At 46.8% G+C, this 19,968-nt stretch overlaps 1 long non-coding RNA gene across 2 annotated transcripts in view; it reads right to left on the bottom strand.

Moving 5' to 3' along the window:
- Positions 1–19,968, bottom strand: part of LOC131497348 (uncharacterized) — a 434,038-nt gene that overhangs the window by 135,372 nt on the left and 278,698 nt on the right. The window contains exon 3 of one of the 2 annotated variants that reach the window (XR_009254911.1): positions 6,872–6,960. This is a non-coding gene — a long non-coding RNA (uncharacterized LOC131497348). Of the gene's footprint in view, positions 1–4,244; positions 6,961–19,968 lie in introns of those variants that run through there. The other variant, XR_009254910.1, reaches the window with a different exon arrangement.

The following is a 19,968-nucleotide window of genomic DNA, read 5'->3' as shown; positions in this document are numbered from 1 at the left end:
TGAAATCTGGTAGTGTGAATCCTCCAACTGTGCCCTTCTTCTTCAGTATTGTGTTGCCTAATTGAGGTCTTTTGTCTTTTCATATATACTTTAGAATCAGTTTATCAATATCTACAAAATAGCTTGCTGAGATTTTGATTGGAATGGTGGTGAATCTACAGATCAAGTTAGGAAGAACTGACACCTTAACGATATTGAGTCTTCTAATCCATGAATATGGTATATCTCTCCATTTATTTAAATCTTTGATTTTTTTTCCCACCAGTGTTTCTCATTTTCCTGCCTGTTTCATTGGTTCATGGCCATGTTTATTCATTTATGTATTGCCTGTGGTTGCTCTCACACTATAATGTCAGACGTGAGAAGCTGAACCAGAAACTACAATTCACAAAGCCTAAAATACTTACTATCTGGCCATTACAGAAAAAAGTTTTCTGATCCCTGATGCAGAGTTCACATTTCTGAGCTTCTTTCTTCCAACTCTGCTTTCAATGATCTTTCTCTTTTATGGCTTTGGGAAAGAAGAGAGCATCTAAAAAAGGAATAAGGGTATCTTGAGCCTCAGCAATGAGTTAAAAATTCTCCTTTACAGGCAGTAAACAGAGGATCAATAGGAACCTTCTTTATTATCAAGGTTTTGTGGGTAGAGTTTAGAAGTAGATTATTTATAGAATTTATGTTTATGTTCTGAACTCAGTGCTGTTGGCCTAGCAGCATCTCAATGCCCCTCAGAGCACAGGAAGTTCTTAATAAATGTTTGATGGATGAATGAAATAAGGAATGAACAATGTGTGACAAAAGAATCGTCAAGTAGTTACTCTGGGGACTGCTGAGGTGCAGAAGTAATATCCTCAGGAGCTATAAAAATGGAGATGAATGGAACAGAGGCATGGGCCATGTAGCTAGCAGCAGATTATAAAAAGGAGGCCCTTTGTCTTCCAGGGAAGCCAACAGATGACAGGAACACTGGTTTCTGCACTTAGCAAATGTAGTCTTGTGTCGTGTCTGTATCAGTACTAAAGCAATAGGGAGAAGAAAGCCTATTAACCATTATCATGCTCCAGGCACCAGGCTAGGCCCTTTACACACACTATTTCCAAACCACACAATAGTTGCAAGGTAGCCCTTAGTATTCCAGTTTTAAAGATCAGCAAACTAAGAATCAAAGAGCAAAGTGACTCCTTCAAGATCTCTTCGTTTTGAAGTAGCAGAGACAAAACTAACTAGGGGAAGAGGTGCAAAGGAATCTTGAGCCACATGTTACCTTTCAGCCACATTCAGTGCAAATGCCAGCAAATAGCACAAGATGTTGCACGGCTTCCTGCTATCATACAGCCAATATCTATAGATGCCAACTCCAGGGATCTCACAAGCATAGACATTATGCTTATGTCCCACACAGACATTAAGAAACTAGCAGACGGGGCGCCTGGGTGGCGCAGTCGGTTAAGCGTCCGACTTCAGCCAGGTCACGATCTCGCGGTCCGTGAGTTCGAGCCCCGCGTCAGGCTCTGGGCTGATGGCTCGGAGCCTGGAGCCTGTTTCCGACTCTGTGTCTCCCTCTCTCTCTGCCCCTCCCCCGTTCATGCTCTGTCTCTCTCTCTGTCCCAAAAATAAATAAAAAACGTTGAAAAAAAAAAAATTTAAAAAAAAAAAAAAAAAGAAACTAGCAGACATATTTCTGCGTCCATGAAAGCCCATACCTACTCCGAGTCAATTGATTGGTCAAACAAGGAGTGACTTCCAGCTGAGAGCACAGCCCTTCATAGCAGGCACTGAAGGAACATCGGCAAAGGGAGAGATCTGCTTTCTGCCCATAGGAACCTCATGCTGTCCTGGGGAGTCTAGCATGCATGCAGGTACACCTATCCCCACACGGAGAGTCAATGAAACCATTAAAAAGCACATTTAGACAAGTGATCATTACTGCATAGATTTATATATATATACATACATACATATATATATATACGTATATATACATATACCATACATATATATATATATATATGTATGTATATATATAGGCATTGACTCAATATGATTAAACTGTGGGGACTTCAAACTCTCCAGTTGTTTGTTCATTCATGTATATAACAAATCCTCAATAGTATCTGATTTCCATTGTCCGATTCGTCATGAAACAACAAGAAAACTAACATTTTTATAGTCCTTTACAGTTTACATAGACTTTACAAATACATCTACCTCGCAAAGTACCTAGCACAGGAATTGTTATTGTACCCATCTTAAATGTCTGTGGGGCGCCTGGGTGGCTCAGTCGGTTGGGCGTCCGACTTCAGCTCAGGTCACGATCTCACGGTCCGTGAGTTCGAGCCCCGCATCAGGCTCTGGGCTGATGGCTCAGAGCCTGGAGCCTGCTTCCGATTCTGTGTCTCCCTCTGTCTCTGCCCCTCCCGTTCATGCTCTGTCTCTCTTTGTCTCAAAAATAAAATAAACGTTAAAAAAATTAAAAAAAAAAATCTCTGCATTCTGAGGTTCAGATAAATGATTTGTCCAAAGTCATGCAGCTAGTAAGCCAAGGATTGCCCACTAGCCTACAGCTCCCTCCTCTTTCCACATATCCCCAAAGCTTTCACGTGCTAACCTTTTGTCTCTGTCCATGAGAAATCTGCAGTCCCCAGGGCACCGGGTAGGCAATGGTGAGAGTCTCCTTTTCCTCTCCTGGAGCTTCAAAATGAGATGGCCTCTCCCAGAGGTGCTTGGTAATTTCCTTCTCTTGTGACCGGCAAAACAAAGCGGCTCCCTTTCCAAGAACCAGAGATGATCCAGGCCACCTTTTGCTTGTGGAGCATCTGCAAACTCTGTTCCCACCCCAGCCTAGCCGCTTTGTTTCCTTCAGCACAGAAAGCACATAGGCTCAGCCGACATCTTCCCAATGCAATGGCCAAGGCATCTTCCCTGGATCTCTTAGCACGAGGCTAGTGAATCTGGTCCAACTCCAAAGCTCTGTGGCACCAACCCACTGCCTCACCCATCCCCAGGGTACACACATACCAGCCACCCTCTTCTCATCCTCCCACACCCCTGTGGCCCTCTAGTGTCTTCCAACCAAAGAGACATCTACCACTTCCAGGGGGTAAACAAGGAAGAGGGGGATGAAAATGAGGGTAGACTCCCTAAATGAACCAATGGAAAATCTTTCCCTACCTTCCTTCAGCACTAAGCAACAGCTGAGCACCCAAGCCACCTGGAACGAGAGCCTGTATTGACAGAACAGTTTTCGGCATCTCACAACAGGTTGGCCAGGGTCCTTCCCCAGAGGGGAATATTTTGGTGTGAGCAAATCTCAAGGAATGGCCTCATCAAACTTCCCACCTCAGAGGAAGCAGAGCTGACAGGTGAGCTCCTACTAAGAGAAAAGCAACAGTGCCAGAGGGTGACCGTGTGTTTCCTAAGCTTCGGTTGACGGCCACAGGTGTTCACGGGCTCTTCCCTCTTTTCACCCACAGCGTCTTGGATGTTTTCTGAAAGGCAGGCTGAAGTGTAAGCGGGTGAAATGGATTAGCCACTCTGAGGATGGGCAGGGATTATGACCCAAGCCCCCAGGGTCCTGACATCCAACCACCCATCCAATCCTGTTTATCTTACGATTCAAAGGATAGACACGCTTTACAAATAATGGGTCGGAAACCAGAACGGGACCAGCAAATACTCTGAAATGTGTTCAGCAGTGGGAGTGGCTTGTCTACATCCACTGGGCTCGGCACAAGAAGGAGCTTACTGCGTCTGGTTCACTGTGGTATCCCTGACACCAAGCACAGGGCCTGGCACAGAGCTGGTGACCAATACATCTTTATCGAATGACCGAGACTTTCTACACCTTCTCTCTCCTGGAGCCGAGGAGCACTAACGTGGTCGTAACAACAGAACTTGGGCCGACGTGGTCAGAACACTGAATCAGAATGCAGGAGGGGCCTGGTGAGGGCGGAAGGTGGGGACAGCCAGCGGTCGCCGAGCTCAGAGCCTCGCACCCTCTCGACTGGAGGGACCAGCCTGCTGATGCATTAAAGGCAGTCCAACTCAGAATATTCTCTGCAGGAAGGAAGGGTCTTGAGTCACTTCAAAGCAGGCGATTGGTTCCGTCTGTGATTCAGGATTCCAGATGAGTCACTCTAAACATGAACTTGTGAAAAAACTTAGAGTAATCGAGCAGATTCTTCCTCCAGAAGAGGAAGATTTCTGAGAGAGAAATCGTTCTTTTATGGTATTAGTATCGCTGTTGTTGGTACTGTCATTACCGCTGCGATTTTTTGTTGTTGTTTTTTTGTTTTTTTGGTCTAACTCACGTTTCCCTTTGGTTTAAACTTCGTACTGGAACTGCTCAGGAGATCCCGAAGGAAGCTCGCCCCCATCCCCCAAATGTGTTTCAAGCGATATGCATGAATCTATAGAGAGAGACAGATCTCGGTCCCAAGATTGAGCTTATGTACTGCAGCTGCAGGTTATAAGCCCATAAATAAAGTTTATGGTTAAACTGGCCTGACCTGGCTTTGCCCCTAGGTACAGAAGCAGTATCTTGTCATTAGTATGCAGAACACATCAGCCTAATGTCTGCTCATTTGTTCTCAAGCCACTCTGCTCTATAAATCTTTTGGCGAGGGCGGAGTGGGGGGTGAGGGGGGCAGAGTGAGGGGTAGACGGAGAAAGGGTCAGAGGAGGGAGGGGTGCGGGCTGCTCCGAGTTTCACCGCTGCAGTCCAACAGGCGGCCACTGGCTCACGTGCTTGGTAGAGGGGAAAGTCACAAGTCACATAAAATAAAGTATTTTGTTTGTCCAGCGATAGGTGAAGAAGTAGGAGGCTGTGGGAAATCTAATTTGTAAGATGAGAACATTTTCTCACTCTACGAGTTCCAAAAACAAGTTCAAAGTTATATTATCATAGGATTTTACTGACAAAGCAAAGTCCCCCTGCCTTTGGGGTTGCTTATTTTTGTCTTTTGTTTTGTCCTTATTTTCTTGTGTGTTTGGTTTTCGGTTTTCCTTTTTTAAAAAAGGTTTTTCTTTTCGTTGTTGTTCTGGTGTTTTTTGTTTTGTTTTTTGTTTTGTTTTGGTTTTGCATTCTAAGGAAAGGACTGGATTTTGCTTACCCACACCACATGGGGGGCTCTTAGAGAAGCAGGTGGGGAGTTTTCAGTGTTTCCATCCTTGGGAGGCTAGCCAGCTGCTGAGTGTGAAGGCTCAGACCTTGGTCATCTCTGCTGAGGGCTACATGAGAATAAAACGGGGATGAACAGGCACACAGGAGGGCCGACCTTGGAAACCGCCCTGAACCAGAAGCTACTGAAAATTGATTTAATTTGTAGAAGGTGAGCCTTTCTTCTTTGCTAGGATAACTTCCAGTCCAGAATAAATCCTGACTTCGGGAGTGACCTGTCTGGGGACTCTGGCGTTGGGGACTGGGGAAGAGGTGGGCTCCGGGAGTAGGGCAGGCCCGATATTTGTGCCTCTTGAGGGCTTTCCAGTTTCCCACTGGGCAGCAAGCAAGAGGACATCTCACCTTCAGCCTCCAGCCAGGCATAAGGAACCTTCCTTGGCACATTGGAAAGGTGTTGCAGGGATCAGAACAGAGCCTTAAATGACTCACGTCAGGGAGGGATGGTGGCCAGAAAGGGCAGGAAGCTGGAGAGGAGGGCTCAGCCCCACGTTGTGTAGACTGCCCATCTCCCAGCATCCTTCCATGCATGAAAGGTGGTTAAAATGAACCCAGGCTAGCCTTGAGGGGGACATCATGGGTCTTACAGCCTCAGGGCACTGAGTGGAGGAGGGAGTGGGATTACAGGTCCCAGGCTAGCTCTCCAATTCTTGATGACGCTGCCCAGGGACCTAAGGTTACTTATAGGCTGAAGGTTTATATTTAAGCCTCAAGCCCTCTATTTTATTATTATTATTTTAAAAAATTTTAAGTTTATTTGTTTATTTAGAGAGAGAGAGAGAGAGAGAGCGCACATGGGAGGGCAGAGAGAGAGGGAAAGGGAGAATCCCAAGTAGGCTCTGCACTGTCAGCACAGAGCCAATGCAGGGCTTGACCTCACGAACTATGACGTCAAGACCTGAGCCGAAATCAAGAGTTGGACACTTAACTGACTGAGCCAACCAGGCGCCCCAATTATTATTTTAAGTGGAGCATACAACTCTGATCTCAGGGTCGTGAGTTCAAGCCCCACGTTGGGCGTAGAGCTTACTCAAGCCCTTTACTTTAAAACTGGTTTCTCCTTCACTTTGGAGTTTCTCAGCTGCAGCACTGTTTACATTTGGGACCAGATAATTGGTGCGTGTGCATGTGTGTGTGATTTTGCGTGTGTCTGTGCACTGTAGGATGCTTAGCAGCATCCCTGGCTTTTACCCACAAGGTGCCAATAGCATCCCCCACCCGGTGGTGACAATCAGAAGATATCTGTAGACATTGCCAAATGACCCTTGGGGGCAAAATCACCCCCAGTTGAGAATCACTGCTCTTCTCCCTTTTGCCTCCTCCAGGCAATGCCATCAGCCTGACCATGCTGGCTCCCAGGGCCTTCCATGCACAGGCAGGAGAAGCAGGGACCTGGGGGTCATAGCAAAGGAGGAAATACAAAGAAGCATGCCCAGTTCCTGACCTCAGGAAATCTGTTGCCCCAAAGTGCTTTTCAATTCGTCCTTAGAACTTAGACCAAAGAGAGACAAGAGAAATGGCTCTTCAGGTAGGGCTGTCAGATTTGGCAACCAGAACAGCAAGGAATGCGTGTTTTAGTATAAGTGTGTCCCATGTCATATTTGGGATATACTTACACTAAAAAAAAAAATACTGGTTATTCATCTGGAATTTGAATTTACCTGGGGATCTTGTATCTTATTTGGCAATACTCACTTCAGGTGGTGGTGATCACATAAGGAAAAAAGCCAGAGCGATGTTCTCATGGTGCAGAAATATTCCATTTTCTTGGAGCAGGATTTGACCTGTAATTGAAAACAAAAAAGGCAGATCTCCCCTTAATCCCACTGAAGCGCTCTCAGAATTCAGGCGGGACTGGAAGACCAGAGGACGTCTGCACGGTTGTCTAGATCTCTCTCCGTCTGAAAAAGTAGCCGCTGCTCCCCGCTGGTGGTCCTATTTGCACACCCACCTTGGAGAATCTTGCCCTGGAACTGGCTACGGAGAAGAAACACGGGACTGTGGGTGGGCGAGTCTCTGCCAGGCTTTATCTGGAAGGGGGAGATGTGGCCACTTCATAAACCCACCCGTAAGAGGCACTTTTCCTGCTGGAGCCAGAGGAGTGGGGGCGGAGGGGGGGGATCTTCACTGGCCTTTTCCTCTGCCATCAATCTTTTTCCTCTTTGAAGGAGAGGCGCCATTACTCATGGCCCGACAGAGTGAACTGAAGGGAAGACGGCCAGGGGAAGAAGAGGGCACCTAACTGGCAGGTGAACGCCTCTGGGAATCCGGGGGAGGGGGGAGCAGAGAGGGACAGTCCCGGAAGGGAAGTTCATCAAGGCCGGGCCCCAGAGTAAGCTCAAAGCTGACCATGAGTCAAGCTGAGCAAATCTGGCTCTCAGAGTTTCAGGGGAGCCTCCATGTGGGGAGGAGGGAACAGGAAGACACAGGTGCTTAGGCAGATCCTTCAGGGCCATTGAAACCTCCCCGTCTGTGTCTGTGTGGAAGGACGGTGCTGTGGCCACAGCTGGGGTCCGGGACCACAGTTCAATCTTAACCTGCCTGACTCACCTTCCCATACACATCTCTGTCTCTTCATTTGTCAAGTGAAGGGCCTGATCCCGAATGATTTTTATAATCTCTCTGATTATCAAATTCTGCTCTGCTTTTCTTTCCATTTCCCGCTACAAGCTTGGGGTGTTCTGTTATTTACTTCCTTTCATGAAAATCTGAAGCTCTGAGAAACTGTAGGGACCCTTGGACCCTAAGATTTCCTTTGAAGATGCTGCAAAGGAATACTGTGTCCAACAAGAGAACACAGTCCCTGGAGGATTAGCAGTCAGCACCCCTAAGTGGTGAGCGGGGCGGGGGGCACCCCTCAATAACAGTGTAACCCGAGGGAAGCAGGTCACTTCTGACACTCAGTGATACCCACCTGTAAAATGGAGGAGTAATGCCTACAGTTTATTGGGACAACAAATGAGACAGCTGCTAGGGAAGCGTTGTTAAAAATAGAAAAGCTGTACGCATATTATATCTAATAATACACACGTGTGGCGCACACACACGCACACACACACACACACACACACAGGGCAGCGTGACTCCAGCGGTCTCTAGCCGTTAAGAGTGGAAACAGAATAAGAGCGTGTCTGGGAAGGGAGGGGGCCAGGTCTTTGGGAAGCTGCTGCCAGTCTGTCTTTCCTTCAGGACAACAGCTAAATTCCAGAGCCTCATCAGACGGGCCCTCCATGTCTTAGTAAAACTAAACTGGCAAGCGTGACCTCCCCTTGGCGGTTCACCTTATTGAAGCTGTCTGGTAGGTGAGACATTTATTAACATGGATGGACTGCCTACCGCGAGGGCCCCACTGCGGAGGGCTCAGCGGAATGAATTCCTTCCCCAGATGCAATAAGTCTCTGCTTCAATATGGAATTTGATCAAGTCCTCCTTGCCGAAGGGCCTTGACTGAAGGAAAGCTGTGTTTTTGACATGGGAATAGTCAATCCATGGGGCTATAGAGCTGTAAATGTGAACTCCAGTCCTGGGAGGCACGCGGTTCCATAATTCTGGACAGGCCACTTCAAACTCAGTTTCCTGTCTGGGAACTGGATTAAAACTGTCCACAGTAAGAATGGAGATGGGAAGGGAGAGCACTAAAAATTTCACTGAGTCAATCCGTTCGAATGTTGGATGGGTCACAGATCAAGTCTCTCTACTGGAGACCCAGGGCACACACCCATAGTTAAGATGAAATATTCGGGAAACATCTCAGAACCGGCTTAAGCAGTACTGCGAATGTGTTAGCTATCTATTGCTGTGTAACAAGTGATCCTAAAATTTAGCAGCTTCAGACAACAAACACTTACTATCTCAGAGTTTCTATGCGTCAGGAATCTGGGCTCAGCTCAGCTGGGTGCCCCAACTCTCACAGATGGATTCATCTCCAGCCTTGACCCAGGGAGTGGGGGAGGATATCAGCTTCTAAGGTCACTCGCATAGCCACTGGATGGAGGGTTTCAGGTCCACAATAACTGTTAGCCTGAAGCCTCCTTCAGTTCCTTGTTGTGTGGGCTTCTCTGGAACATGGCTCACAACCTAGTTATTGGTTTCCCTTACAATGAGGGAGGGCAAATGTGATGGTTAAGTGGATACGTCAACCTGGCTGTACCATGGCGCCCAGATATTTGGTCAAATATTTAATCTGGACGTTTCTCTGAATGTGTACATTGGGTGAGATTAACATTTAAATGGGTGGATTTTGAGTCAAGCAGATTACGTCTGTAGTATGGGTGGGCCTCATCCAATTATGTGAAGGCCCTAACAGAGCAAAGACTGACCTGCCCACAGAAAGAAAATGTTCTGCTAGCAGATGGGCTTTAGACTTGAACTCTTCCCTGAGGCTTCAGCCTGTTGGCTTCCTCCATCAGATTTTGGACTCATTGAACCTTTGCAATTGCATGAACCAATTCTTTAAAATCAATCAATCAATCAATCAATCAGTCAATCATCTACCTATCAATCAGCTATCCATCTGTCCTGTTATTTGTTTCTCTAGCAAACCCTGATTAATACAGAGAGAATGAGAGAGCAAGCAAGGTGGAAATCCCAGACTTTTTGTAGCCCAATCTTGAAAGTGAAACCCCATCCCTTTTTTCCCCCAATTTTTTTATTGTGGCAAAATACACATAACATAAAATTTACCGCTTAAACTGTCTCTCAATCTACAGCTCAGTAGTATTAAATCCCTTTATAATGTAGTGTCACATCACCACCATCCATCTCCAGAACTTCTTCATCTTCCCCATCTGAAACTCCCCATCCATTAAACAATAAACTCCTTTCCACACTCCCCTGACACACCCCCCCACCACTCCTAGCAACCACCACTCTATTTCCATCTCTGTTTGACTACTTTAGCTACCCCATGTGACTGGAAAACAGTCCTTTCGTGGCTGGCTGCTTTCACTTAGCGTTATGCCCTCAAGGTTCATCCGTGTTGTAGCAGGTGTCAGAATTTCCTTCCTTTGTTAAGGCTGATAATATTCCTTTGTTTGGATAGACCACGTTTTGCTTATCCACTCATCTGTGACACCCGTCAGCTTTTGCTGTATTCTACTGGTTAGAGGTGAGTGGCTGGGTCCAGCCCACCCTCAAGGGGAGGGACTTACGAAGGGTGTGCATGCCAGGTGACAGGGATCACTGGTAGCCATTCTCAAAGCTGCCCACCCCAGCAGGTGTCAGGGGACAAACTAACACTCTTATGAAGCTTATCAGCTCTATGATCTTGGGGCAAATGATTTGACCGACTCAAGCCTCATTTTCTCATCTGCTATAGGGAGGGAGGGAGGGAGGGAGGGAGGGAAACAAAAAACCTCTTACAGTGACTCTATTGTGCTGTCGTGGTCATAAGGAGTGAAGATGGCATTGTAGCAGGGGGACCCTGTGTTAGTTTCATCCCTCAAACACAGCTAGATTGACGTCAGATCCTTTTGAACACCTAGGAGATCGATCTGAGGATTAAGAGGACAATCTGCATAATGTGAGGCCGTCATGGTCAGGATGTACTGCACAGAGTAGGGGTTAGCAAACTATGGCCCATGAGCCAAATGGCCCACCACTTGATTTTGTAAATAAAGTTTTATTGAAACATAGCTACGTTCATTCACTTAACATATTGTCTATGGCAGCTTTCTCACTACAATGGCGGAGTTGTGCAACTGCAACAGAGACCACATGGTAACTACCTGGCACTTTACAAAAAAAAAGTGGCCTACAGGCAGTGGTCCTTAAACTTTGGTGGATATCAGAATCCCCAGGGAACTTTATAAAAACGCAAAGGCCCGGGCCCTTTCTTACTTCCACAAGCCCAGGCCTCTGAGTCTTTACTGGACCTCCGAGTGAGCCTACATACTAGTCACTACACGGACTGATGAGGGAGACCAGGAGAAACACCACCCACAGTTGCCTATCGGCAGACACTGGGCTAAAGTTCTGAATGATGACCTCTCATCTCTCTCTCTCTCTCTCTCTCTCTCTCTCTGACAGTCTTCAGCCCCATGGAACTACCGATTCAAACAGGCTTATCTCCCCAAATGGAGATGTCACACGAATCATTTCAGCTCCTCATGAAACCATGGCACGATGCCGTCCCACACGGTTCCCTGAATCACAGCCTCTGCGTAGGCAGAGGCCGCATCGCTGGCTGCAGTCATGCACTGGGGCGCAACGTGGTCAACGTGCAAGAGCTGGTTGTGTTCTTGCACAGGATGCGTAAAGCCCACACCTTTGTTCTTACCGCTATCTCCTCTGCAGTGTTTTGTTCATGGGAATAGCCCTGACACATGTCCAATGCAAAGGCTGTTACTCTGGTTCGGGGGCTCTCGGCCATGACCATGCATCATTAGAACCCCTATGGAGTTTCAAAGAACTAACCAATAATCTGATGCTTGGGCCACACTCTTGGGGAATTCTCATCTGGCAGGTCTGGGGTGGCAGGTAGGCAGCTGATTGTAATAACGCAGTCACCTGGCCTGGGAATCGTTGTTCTAGACTCTAGAATCTAGAGCAGTGATTTCCAAACATTACCACGCATCAGACTCCCCTGGAGGGCTTGTTAAAACACAGATGGCTGGGCCCCACCCTAGAGTTTCTGGGAGTTCTGGGGTGGGACCCACGAATTTGCCTTTCTAGCAAGTTCCCAGGTGTTGTTGCTGAGGCTGCTCTGGGGACAAGACTGTGAGAACCACTATTTTAGGACATCATGAAGTCTGACGGTGGAAGGGACTTGAACGGATGGAGCACGGGCTGCATTGAGGGCATTTGGGTCCTGTGATAAAGCCACTGGCAAGTCAGTCCCTCCAGGTCTCTGCTTTGTTGTGTGTGGATACCAAGTCCAGTGGGGGCCCGACGAGGTGACATAATATCTGCTGATCTCCAGATAATTCCCCACGGAAGGCACCGGGAAAAGATCAAGGATGATGAACAAAGGATAGGCGAAACAAAGCCCAGGAAAACAAAGCATTTCAAAATTGAAATTCCTCAAAGCTTCTTTAAAACCCACCACCAGTGGGAACCTGAAAGTGTAATTACATAACCCATGAATATAATTAGGCGCTTCCCTTCTGTCCCCACCCACTTCTCTCAGGCTTTGGGTATGGGAGAAGGAGGAGGGGGTCCTGAGAGCCTCCAGACTCACAACATAACACCCTACATTCCCCTGCTCTTATAAACTTCCTCAAAAAACAGTACTTGGATCTGGCTGGAGCCAAACCCCAGAGCTTCTTGTCCATCAATTAATATTTATTGGGCCTTCACAATGAGCTAAGCAGGCTTATAAAAGACAACAGTTCCTGCAGACTGTTATTAAGCCGAAAAAGAACAAGCACCTCGCCTTCCTTTTCACAAGGTGTTGGCAGCTGGGTGGTTGTGTCTGGGTCAAAATGAACATTCAACCACTCAGCCCACAAGAATTTACTGAGCACTCGCTATGTTGCAGACACTGTTCTAGGCACTGGAGGTGTGGCCGTGAGCAAAACAGACAGAAACCCCTGCTCCAAGTAGCGGGTAGATGAGACAGAGTCTCTAAGAAGCTTGGGGACAGAGGCTGGTGTCCGATCTCTACACACGTGGCACCCCAGTCCTGCCACTGGGTCAGCCGGTCTGCCAGGAAACCGCTCATTTAAAGAAAAATCCAAAACTGTTTATTTTATGGGCTCTTTTCCAAAACATAGACATCTATGATCTCAAGGCCCTATGGGGTCTGACTTTAGACACATTTTCTTCATGAATGAATCGGATGCTCATTGGATCTCCAAATCTCTTGCCCAAGTAAAATATTCATTCTAAAGCCATTTGGAGCCCAAACACCAGAAACTCTCTGGAGCATCATCTCCTCAGCAGCTCGGTTCCTCAGAATCTGTGTGCCCGTTGACAGGCTGCCTCAACCCTCGCCGGAAGCTGTGGCTGTTCCAGGTCAATGGTGGCTCGTTGACCCCTTCCCAAAAGGCACTTGTAGTTTTACAGTGTGTTGTGCCCTTCTTAGAAGGTGGTTGGGTACCAGAGAGCCCGTATCTCAGCCTGGCTGGTGGCTCCCAATCAGGATCCTGTGAATAGAAGCTTCCCAGAGACAGGTACCATTTGCTCTGTCCAGTGTGGCAAACTTAGCATCTAGCAGTTTTCCTGGAGCCCAACAGGCGAGTGTCAGAAAGGAGGAGCAAATAAACGAATCAGAAGCACTTTGTGGACCTCTGTAGTCCCACGAGGCTTGTGCCAGGAACCTTCTCCACCCTCATGTTTGTCGTATCGACCTCACGGAGGACATTCGCTGAGCCCGTGGTGCATGGAGGTGAGACATGCGGCCAGGGGTGTAATTGGAGACCCACAGAATGGGAACAACAGCCACTGGAAGATCTAGATAATTGTTCCACGGGGGGCGGGGGGGGGGTGGTGAACGGAGGGCAATGGCTTATGAGCTGGAGAGAAAGCAAGAACTAGCCTCATATATTTTTCTCCTGCAACCCCACTCCTCACTCGACATCAGGTAAAAAGGGGGCATCCGGGTGAAGTTTGAAAGAGATGCATTTGAACTTATTACCTTTGGAGGCAATTAAGCTGGGATGAATGGGGATTGAGCCCCATATTTGGAGATGAGGAGGCAGAAGGAACAAAACATCGAAGCAGCTCAGTATTGTTGCAGGGTGACACAAGAATGTGTGAAGGGATGCATAGTGGGTCAGCATAAGCCCACTAGCACAGGTGGGAAATGTCACAGAGCCAACCTAGTATACGTGCTGTAGGGGAGGAGGAATCAGAAAACCAGCCAAGTCTGAAAGAAAAGACCCACTTGGGATAAGTAATCACCATGTGCTTGTTCTCACTGTATGGAACATGTTTTTCTTTCTTTTTCTTATCCCTTGAGATCTTGACACTTGCAATTATCTCTCGCTGGAATGGCAAGACTTATCTTTCCAGAAAACTCCTCTTCATCCTTCAAAACTTAGTTTTCATTTCATCTCTCACCCCCAAAATGACTGCTTTTCCCAGGGATTACCATGGTACCCTCGACTTCCACCCTCGTTGCATGTATGATTCAACGCTATGTTTGAACATGTTACGTGTCTATCTACCTTGCTGGACCGTGAGTTCCCGGAAGCCAGGATCCTATCCTACTCACCTTCGTTCTCTCCAGTATCTGGCATGAAGTAGTCCTCAATGCACGTTTCTCGTATTGAAAAATAAATAAATAAATAAATAAATAAAATAAAATAAAATAAAAGGAAAAATGACTACTACAGGCCTTGTCAAATTTGAACATCCGATGGGGACATGTCTATATGAGGGAAACCGAGTTGTTGTGGACAGTTGAAAAATGCTCCCTGAGTGAGACCTTCCAGGTTGTGGGCAGTGGGGACGAACACCTGTCAACGCCGGGCCAGAGCTACCCCATCATTCCGGAGGCCCTCTCAGGAAGCAGGGAGGCTCACAGGCGATTGGAGACTTGTTTATATCAAATAAGCACTTGCTGGAATATTCAAAAATCAGCAAGTTCCAACTTGAACTCTCCAGAGAAGTCATGGCCATTTACCCTCCATTTGGTTCAAGAGTTTGAGCAGCTCGACGAGGATTCAGTCTGGCCCCTTGATGGGAGATCCATTGGAACGGCTCGAGCCCCAGTGTCAGTGGGACCTCGGGGACGTTGTGAAGCAAACTACCCCTCATCCCACTGCTGGGTGTCTCTGTGTTGCTACCTGAGAGAGTAATAAGCAAAATGAAATAACTGTGGTATTTACCGCTGTTAATTAACAGCAAGGTGTTCATGAGTAATGTTGTGGTATTAAGGGTGTGGTGCAGCTTTTTGTTACTGACTCCTTCCTTCGCAGGGTTATAAACTCCAGAAGAGATGTTCCCTCCTGGCTGAAACTTGGCAGCTGGCCTGAGGTTCTTCCCTGTGGCTGGTGCTGGACCTGCCCGCTCATCAGCCTGTTGAGATCTGCCTCCGTTTCCACAGCAGTCACTGCTAGGGCCATGAGCTTCTGGAAAACTTACCATTTGAAGCCACTCATGCTCCCCCACCAGCATACAAAGCTCCTAAATCAAAGATTTAAATAATGGGACTGACATGCTCTAGAAATGGCCAAGTCCATGGGAAGTCACCCAAAAAAGCCACCAGGAAGTAGCATGTGAGGGCATAAGGCTGTCTTGTCCAGCAGGTAGGTGCAGAAGTGTTAAGTCATGAACACATCTGTTATTCTCAGGACCCAATACTCAACAGCTCTAGCAAAGTCCTCTGAGCGTTGCCTCAGATGAGAGGATATATTAGGGAATGAGCTGGGGGTAGTGTTGTCTTCTATTTGGATGAAGTTTATAAGTTATAACATGCTCTGGCTTCACATTCCCTGAGCAATGTTCACATCCTGCTAGGTTTTGCACTTTATGTTTTCCATCGCCTTTTCACAAACAATACTTCATTTTCATGTTCTTCCATCCCACAACCCTCTGAAATGGGCAACGGTGGGGTGGGGGGTGGGTGGGATTGTTACTCTGGTTTCACAGATAAAGAAATCGAGTTTCAGAAAATTCAAATGACTTTCCCAGATTCACATGACATGTCCACATTCAAACTCAAAGCTTCTGATGCCAAGGCCAGTGCTCAGACTTTCCACCTTAGCTTGTTCTAGAAAACTAAGAGTCACCACTGGTCCCACTTCTTGCAAAGCTGACTGGCAAACGGGTTGATGGTAATGGATTATGAATTTCCCTCTGGGAAGGGAGAGTTGCTCAATGAGCTGCATTTCTCTTTCGCTTAAACCTAAGAGAAACTTGGTTCAGCTTGGCTTGGATTTCCAATGGTTAGGGACCCAGAATGAGAGGCCCTTCTGAATTCTATCACCCAGAATACCAAGTCAGAGAAGGAGAACCCAGGGCAGATGCTCTGGAGACCATCACCAGACCCCCACACCCCGATCAAACAATAGCTATACTAAATGTAACCTCCTTAGCCCCCAAGTCCTTAAAAAGCAATAGCATGGTAAAAGGAACCAACAAATTAGTAACCCATTACCTACAGATTTTAATTAGTAATGAAAACTAGACCCAACATGAACTCCTCTCTAGAAAGTCTTTCTGTTCCAACCACCTGGCAGGGATATTCCCTCCTATCTGGGAATGCTTTCAAGAAGTTGGCAACAGCCAGCTCAACCTGTCCCATCCTCTAAGATGAAGGAAAGAAACCCTTGGATGAGCCATAGAAGCCCAGGCAACGACTCCAGCAGAGCTCAGAGACCTATGGAAAAGTGACAGGGCTTGGTGGCAGTTGCAAATCTTAGCAGATCTTGGCTAAACCACACAGAAACAAAAAAACAAAAAAAAAAAAAAAAGGAAAGAAAGGAAAAGAAAGATGTCTCATTTTCACACTTGGAGATCTAAAGGCTACTCTTGGTTATCCACCCGAACAAAGTTTAACTAACACAGTGTACATAAAAAGGTGCTTATGTTTAATTTTGAGATGAGCTAAAAATGCTTTATATTTCAATTGCTTCTCTACCTCCTTGGAGTTGCTTTGGCTCCCATTTACATTGTTGGGCATCATTTGATCGTGTATTAGCTGTGCAATGGGAAAAAAGAGGTGATGAGTGGGGCGCATGGACTGGATACGAAGGATGGAGCATGGAAATTGCGTACATGAAGAACCTGCTTGGTACATGGGTCTTGGCTCTTTCTCACATGGGTTTTCCTTTCTGAGCAAGGAGGGGAAGGAGCCATCCCAGAATTAGTTTTAATGCCTCCCTACATTCAGGGAATTGTCTCAGCTGCTGCTGATCTTCTGGTCCCTCCACAACTGCTGCTACCCTGAGGTGATGTGGCTGGTGATCCACAGAGATGAGGGTTGGTGCCCCCCAGCCCCCTAAGAGTTGGAACAATCCACAAGGTAAGGGGAAGCAGACATCCCTCCTTGCCCTGGGACCCTCTGCCTCTCTAGTCTTCCCCAATCCACCTGCTTGAATGTGCACATTTTTTCACTGAGGGGTTAGGAACATCTCAATATTGGGGACTTCAACTTCCTTATCTCCTTGTACCTTACCAAGGTGAAGAGGCATCACAGAACTCAGGAAAGTAGAGTTCCCATGTGGAGATACCCCTTCTCCTGTCCGTCCCTTTCCTCAGGCCCTGTATCCTCCCATGAGCTCCTCCAGAACGTACCCCACACTCTTTCCTCAAGAAATCTACCCTTCCCTCATTTCTTACTTAGATGTAGCAAACTGAGCATTCTATTAGATGCTAACGAAGGATCTCATCTATGTGTGTTTGGAAACTCAAGGAAATGAGTCCCAAGAGTTGGGTAGGTGGTGGGAGTTCAAGTTCACATTACACCTTCTTCAGCAGGAAGCTGCCGCTGATATACTCACAAGTTACCTAAGAAGCAAGCCCTCCTCACCAAAGCCAGCAGTGCTGTATTTTTCTCAGAGATGCCCCCATCTGGTCTTATATGAGGAAAACACATCCCTCCTCAGAGCGTGGTTAGATTTTTTTTTCCTTTTGAAAATGATAATCCTGGAATTAATATATTACAATATGTTGGATTCCAGAGATTTACTTATATAAGAGTATACTAGGAGTGGATGAACTTACCCATCAGGGCTGGATGGTAACAGTTATAATTAGGTAGTGCTGGTGACCTAATCTTTCCTCAGTTTACCTCACTGCAAACTGGTAATTGAGAGGTTGTTTACAGGGTCTTTTTCCCAGGAACAAAGCTTGCCTTGAGTTCCTCCTCATGACGACGTGAAATATAAGTAAGGGGAATAACTAAAAGAGTTCTGGAAACTTCCCCTATTGTGTGATATATGTTACATACCTAAAAAATAACAGCAAGCAAGAGATGAGGTTTTAACAGGAGAGGTCAGCTACTCACGTAACTTGATGGAAAAATTGGCCATTTCTGTGGAAGAAGAATGTTCTTCTTGACTGAGCATGTGGATGTGGGAGGGATGTACATTTAAAAAAAGTAGTCGCCCAGGAGCACATGGGTGGCTCAGTCGATTAAGTGTCTGACTTCGGCTCAGGTCATGATCTCACGGTGCATGAGTTCGAGCCCCACGTTGGACTCTGTGCTGACAGCTGGGAGCCTGGAGCCTGCCTTAGATTCTATGTCTCCCTCTCTCTGCCCCTTCCCTGCTCATGCTCTATCTCTAGCTCTCAAAAACAAAATAAACATTAAAAAAAAAAAAAGCTGCTCAATTAGCCAACCAGATCATTCACATAAACGCTGTGATCAGTGAGTGACAGATCATTGTCACATCTGAAAACAGACATGAATAGATTACACAACATGACCCAAACAAATCAAAATCGATCAGTCTTTTTCAATCAACCACAACAGAATATAGCTAACGGGGAAAGCCCATAGGGACTTGATGCTTCCCCCAGAGGAACTCCCCCCCACCCACAAAGGTGATGCATTCCAGAAGAGTAACTATCCTTTAAATCATGTGACGTATGTACTATTTCAAAACGCTTCATATCTCTAAATTTTAACTTCACAGACTTCGTGAGGACATTGGAATCTCTAGGTTTCAAGTGGTAAAATGGATGGTAAGGGTAAATGAGGCTTCATGGCCACCTGTCTAATGGATGGTGTATCCAGGATTGTAATCCTGTCAGTGAAGCCTGAGTTCTTCCTCTCCTCTCCTCCAGGAACATAAGGTTCTGTTTAGCTCATGCCGCCTCGGCCATTCCTTTTCCAAGAAAAGGAAGTGTGCTCCCCAAACCATATGAAGGGAAATAACAATCTGGAACTGCCTTGGCCTCCTGGCCTCAAAGCACCCCCGTGGGCGTTGACAGGCATGTCAGAATGAAAGAGAAAGAGAGGGTGCCCATCTCCCCCTCTTTGCTCTGGGGTGCAGGTTTTTCAGCCCCTGCTATACCAGGGAACAGGATTAGACAGGCTGGCTGGGCATCAGATTTCAGATTCTTAACTTCTTTTCTCTTTTCTCCTCAGCACGTTGGCTTGAGAACTGACACCAGAACAGGAAGGGGTGAAATGGTAGGGGCAACACGAAGGACTAGAGGGGGACAGATAACTCAGAGAGCTGGAGGGAGGGAGACTCAGAAAGTGTGAAGATAAACACCTCACAGGGACATATGCAGCTAAGTGAACAGTACGGTGGTCATGGCCATGTCAGGGTTAGACCCTGGGCACATCTGAAGCCTTAGAAGGAGGGAGTGGGTGGCAGACTCAGATGGAAACCACACATGAGAAAAGTAAGAGAGAAGTAAGTCTTATCAAAGGGGGGAGAATCCACACTGACTGTTGGCGTTCATGCGTTCCAGTCCTTGATGAAAAATAGACAGACTTACTGATTAATGACTTGTGTAATGAAGCGCCAATGGCTAAAAACAAATACAAATTTAAAAACTATCTTGAGCTCTGTAGCAGGGGAGAGCAGAAGAAAGGTTCCAGGAAAGGTGCCTCATCGATAGTGAGGCTGATTAAAAGCAAGACCAAATGATTCCGGAGTACATTCGAAGAGGGAACTCTGACTCCATTTTTTATCTGGATAAAAGGCTGAAATGTCCTCAGATGGCCCTTTGGAATTCTGGCTGGCCGCTGTGTGCAGGGGACAGCCTCCCCGCAGGCACTGAATCCTACAGTAAGATGATGTTAAAAGCTGAATTGTCAAGTTCCATTTCCTCAGTGTAATGAGGAAGAAGGGTGCGAAATTTGGAGTCGGAAACTTGGGTTTAGTTCCAGAATCCGTCTCTCCCTCTCTGTGTGATCTTGGGCAAAGTCACTCAAACTCTCTGAGCCCCGC

Source organism: Neofelis nebulosa, chromosome 16 (genome assembly GCF_028018385.1).
Source record: "Neofelis nebulosa isolate mNeoNeb1 chromosome 16, mNeoNeb1.pri, whole genome shotgun sequence".
NCBI lineage: Eukaryota > Metazoa > Chordata > Mammalia > Carnivora > Felidae > Neofelis > Neofelis nebulosa.
The sequence above is the reverse complement of the archived record's forward strand: the minus strand, read 5'-3'. Positions and strand labels throughout refer to the sequence as shown.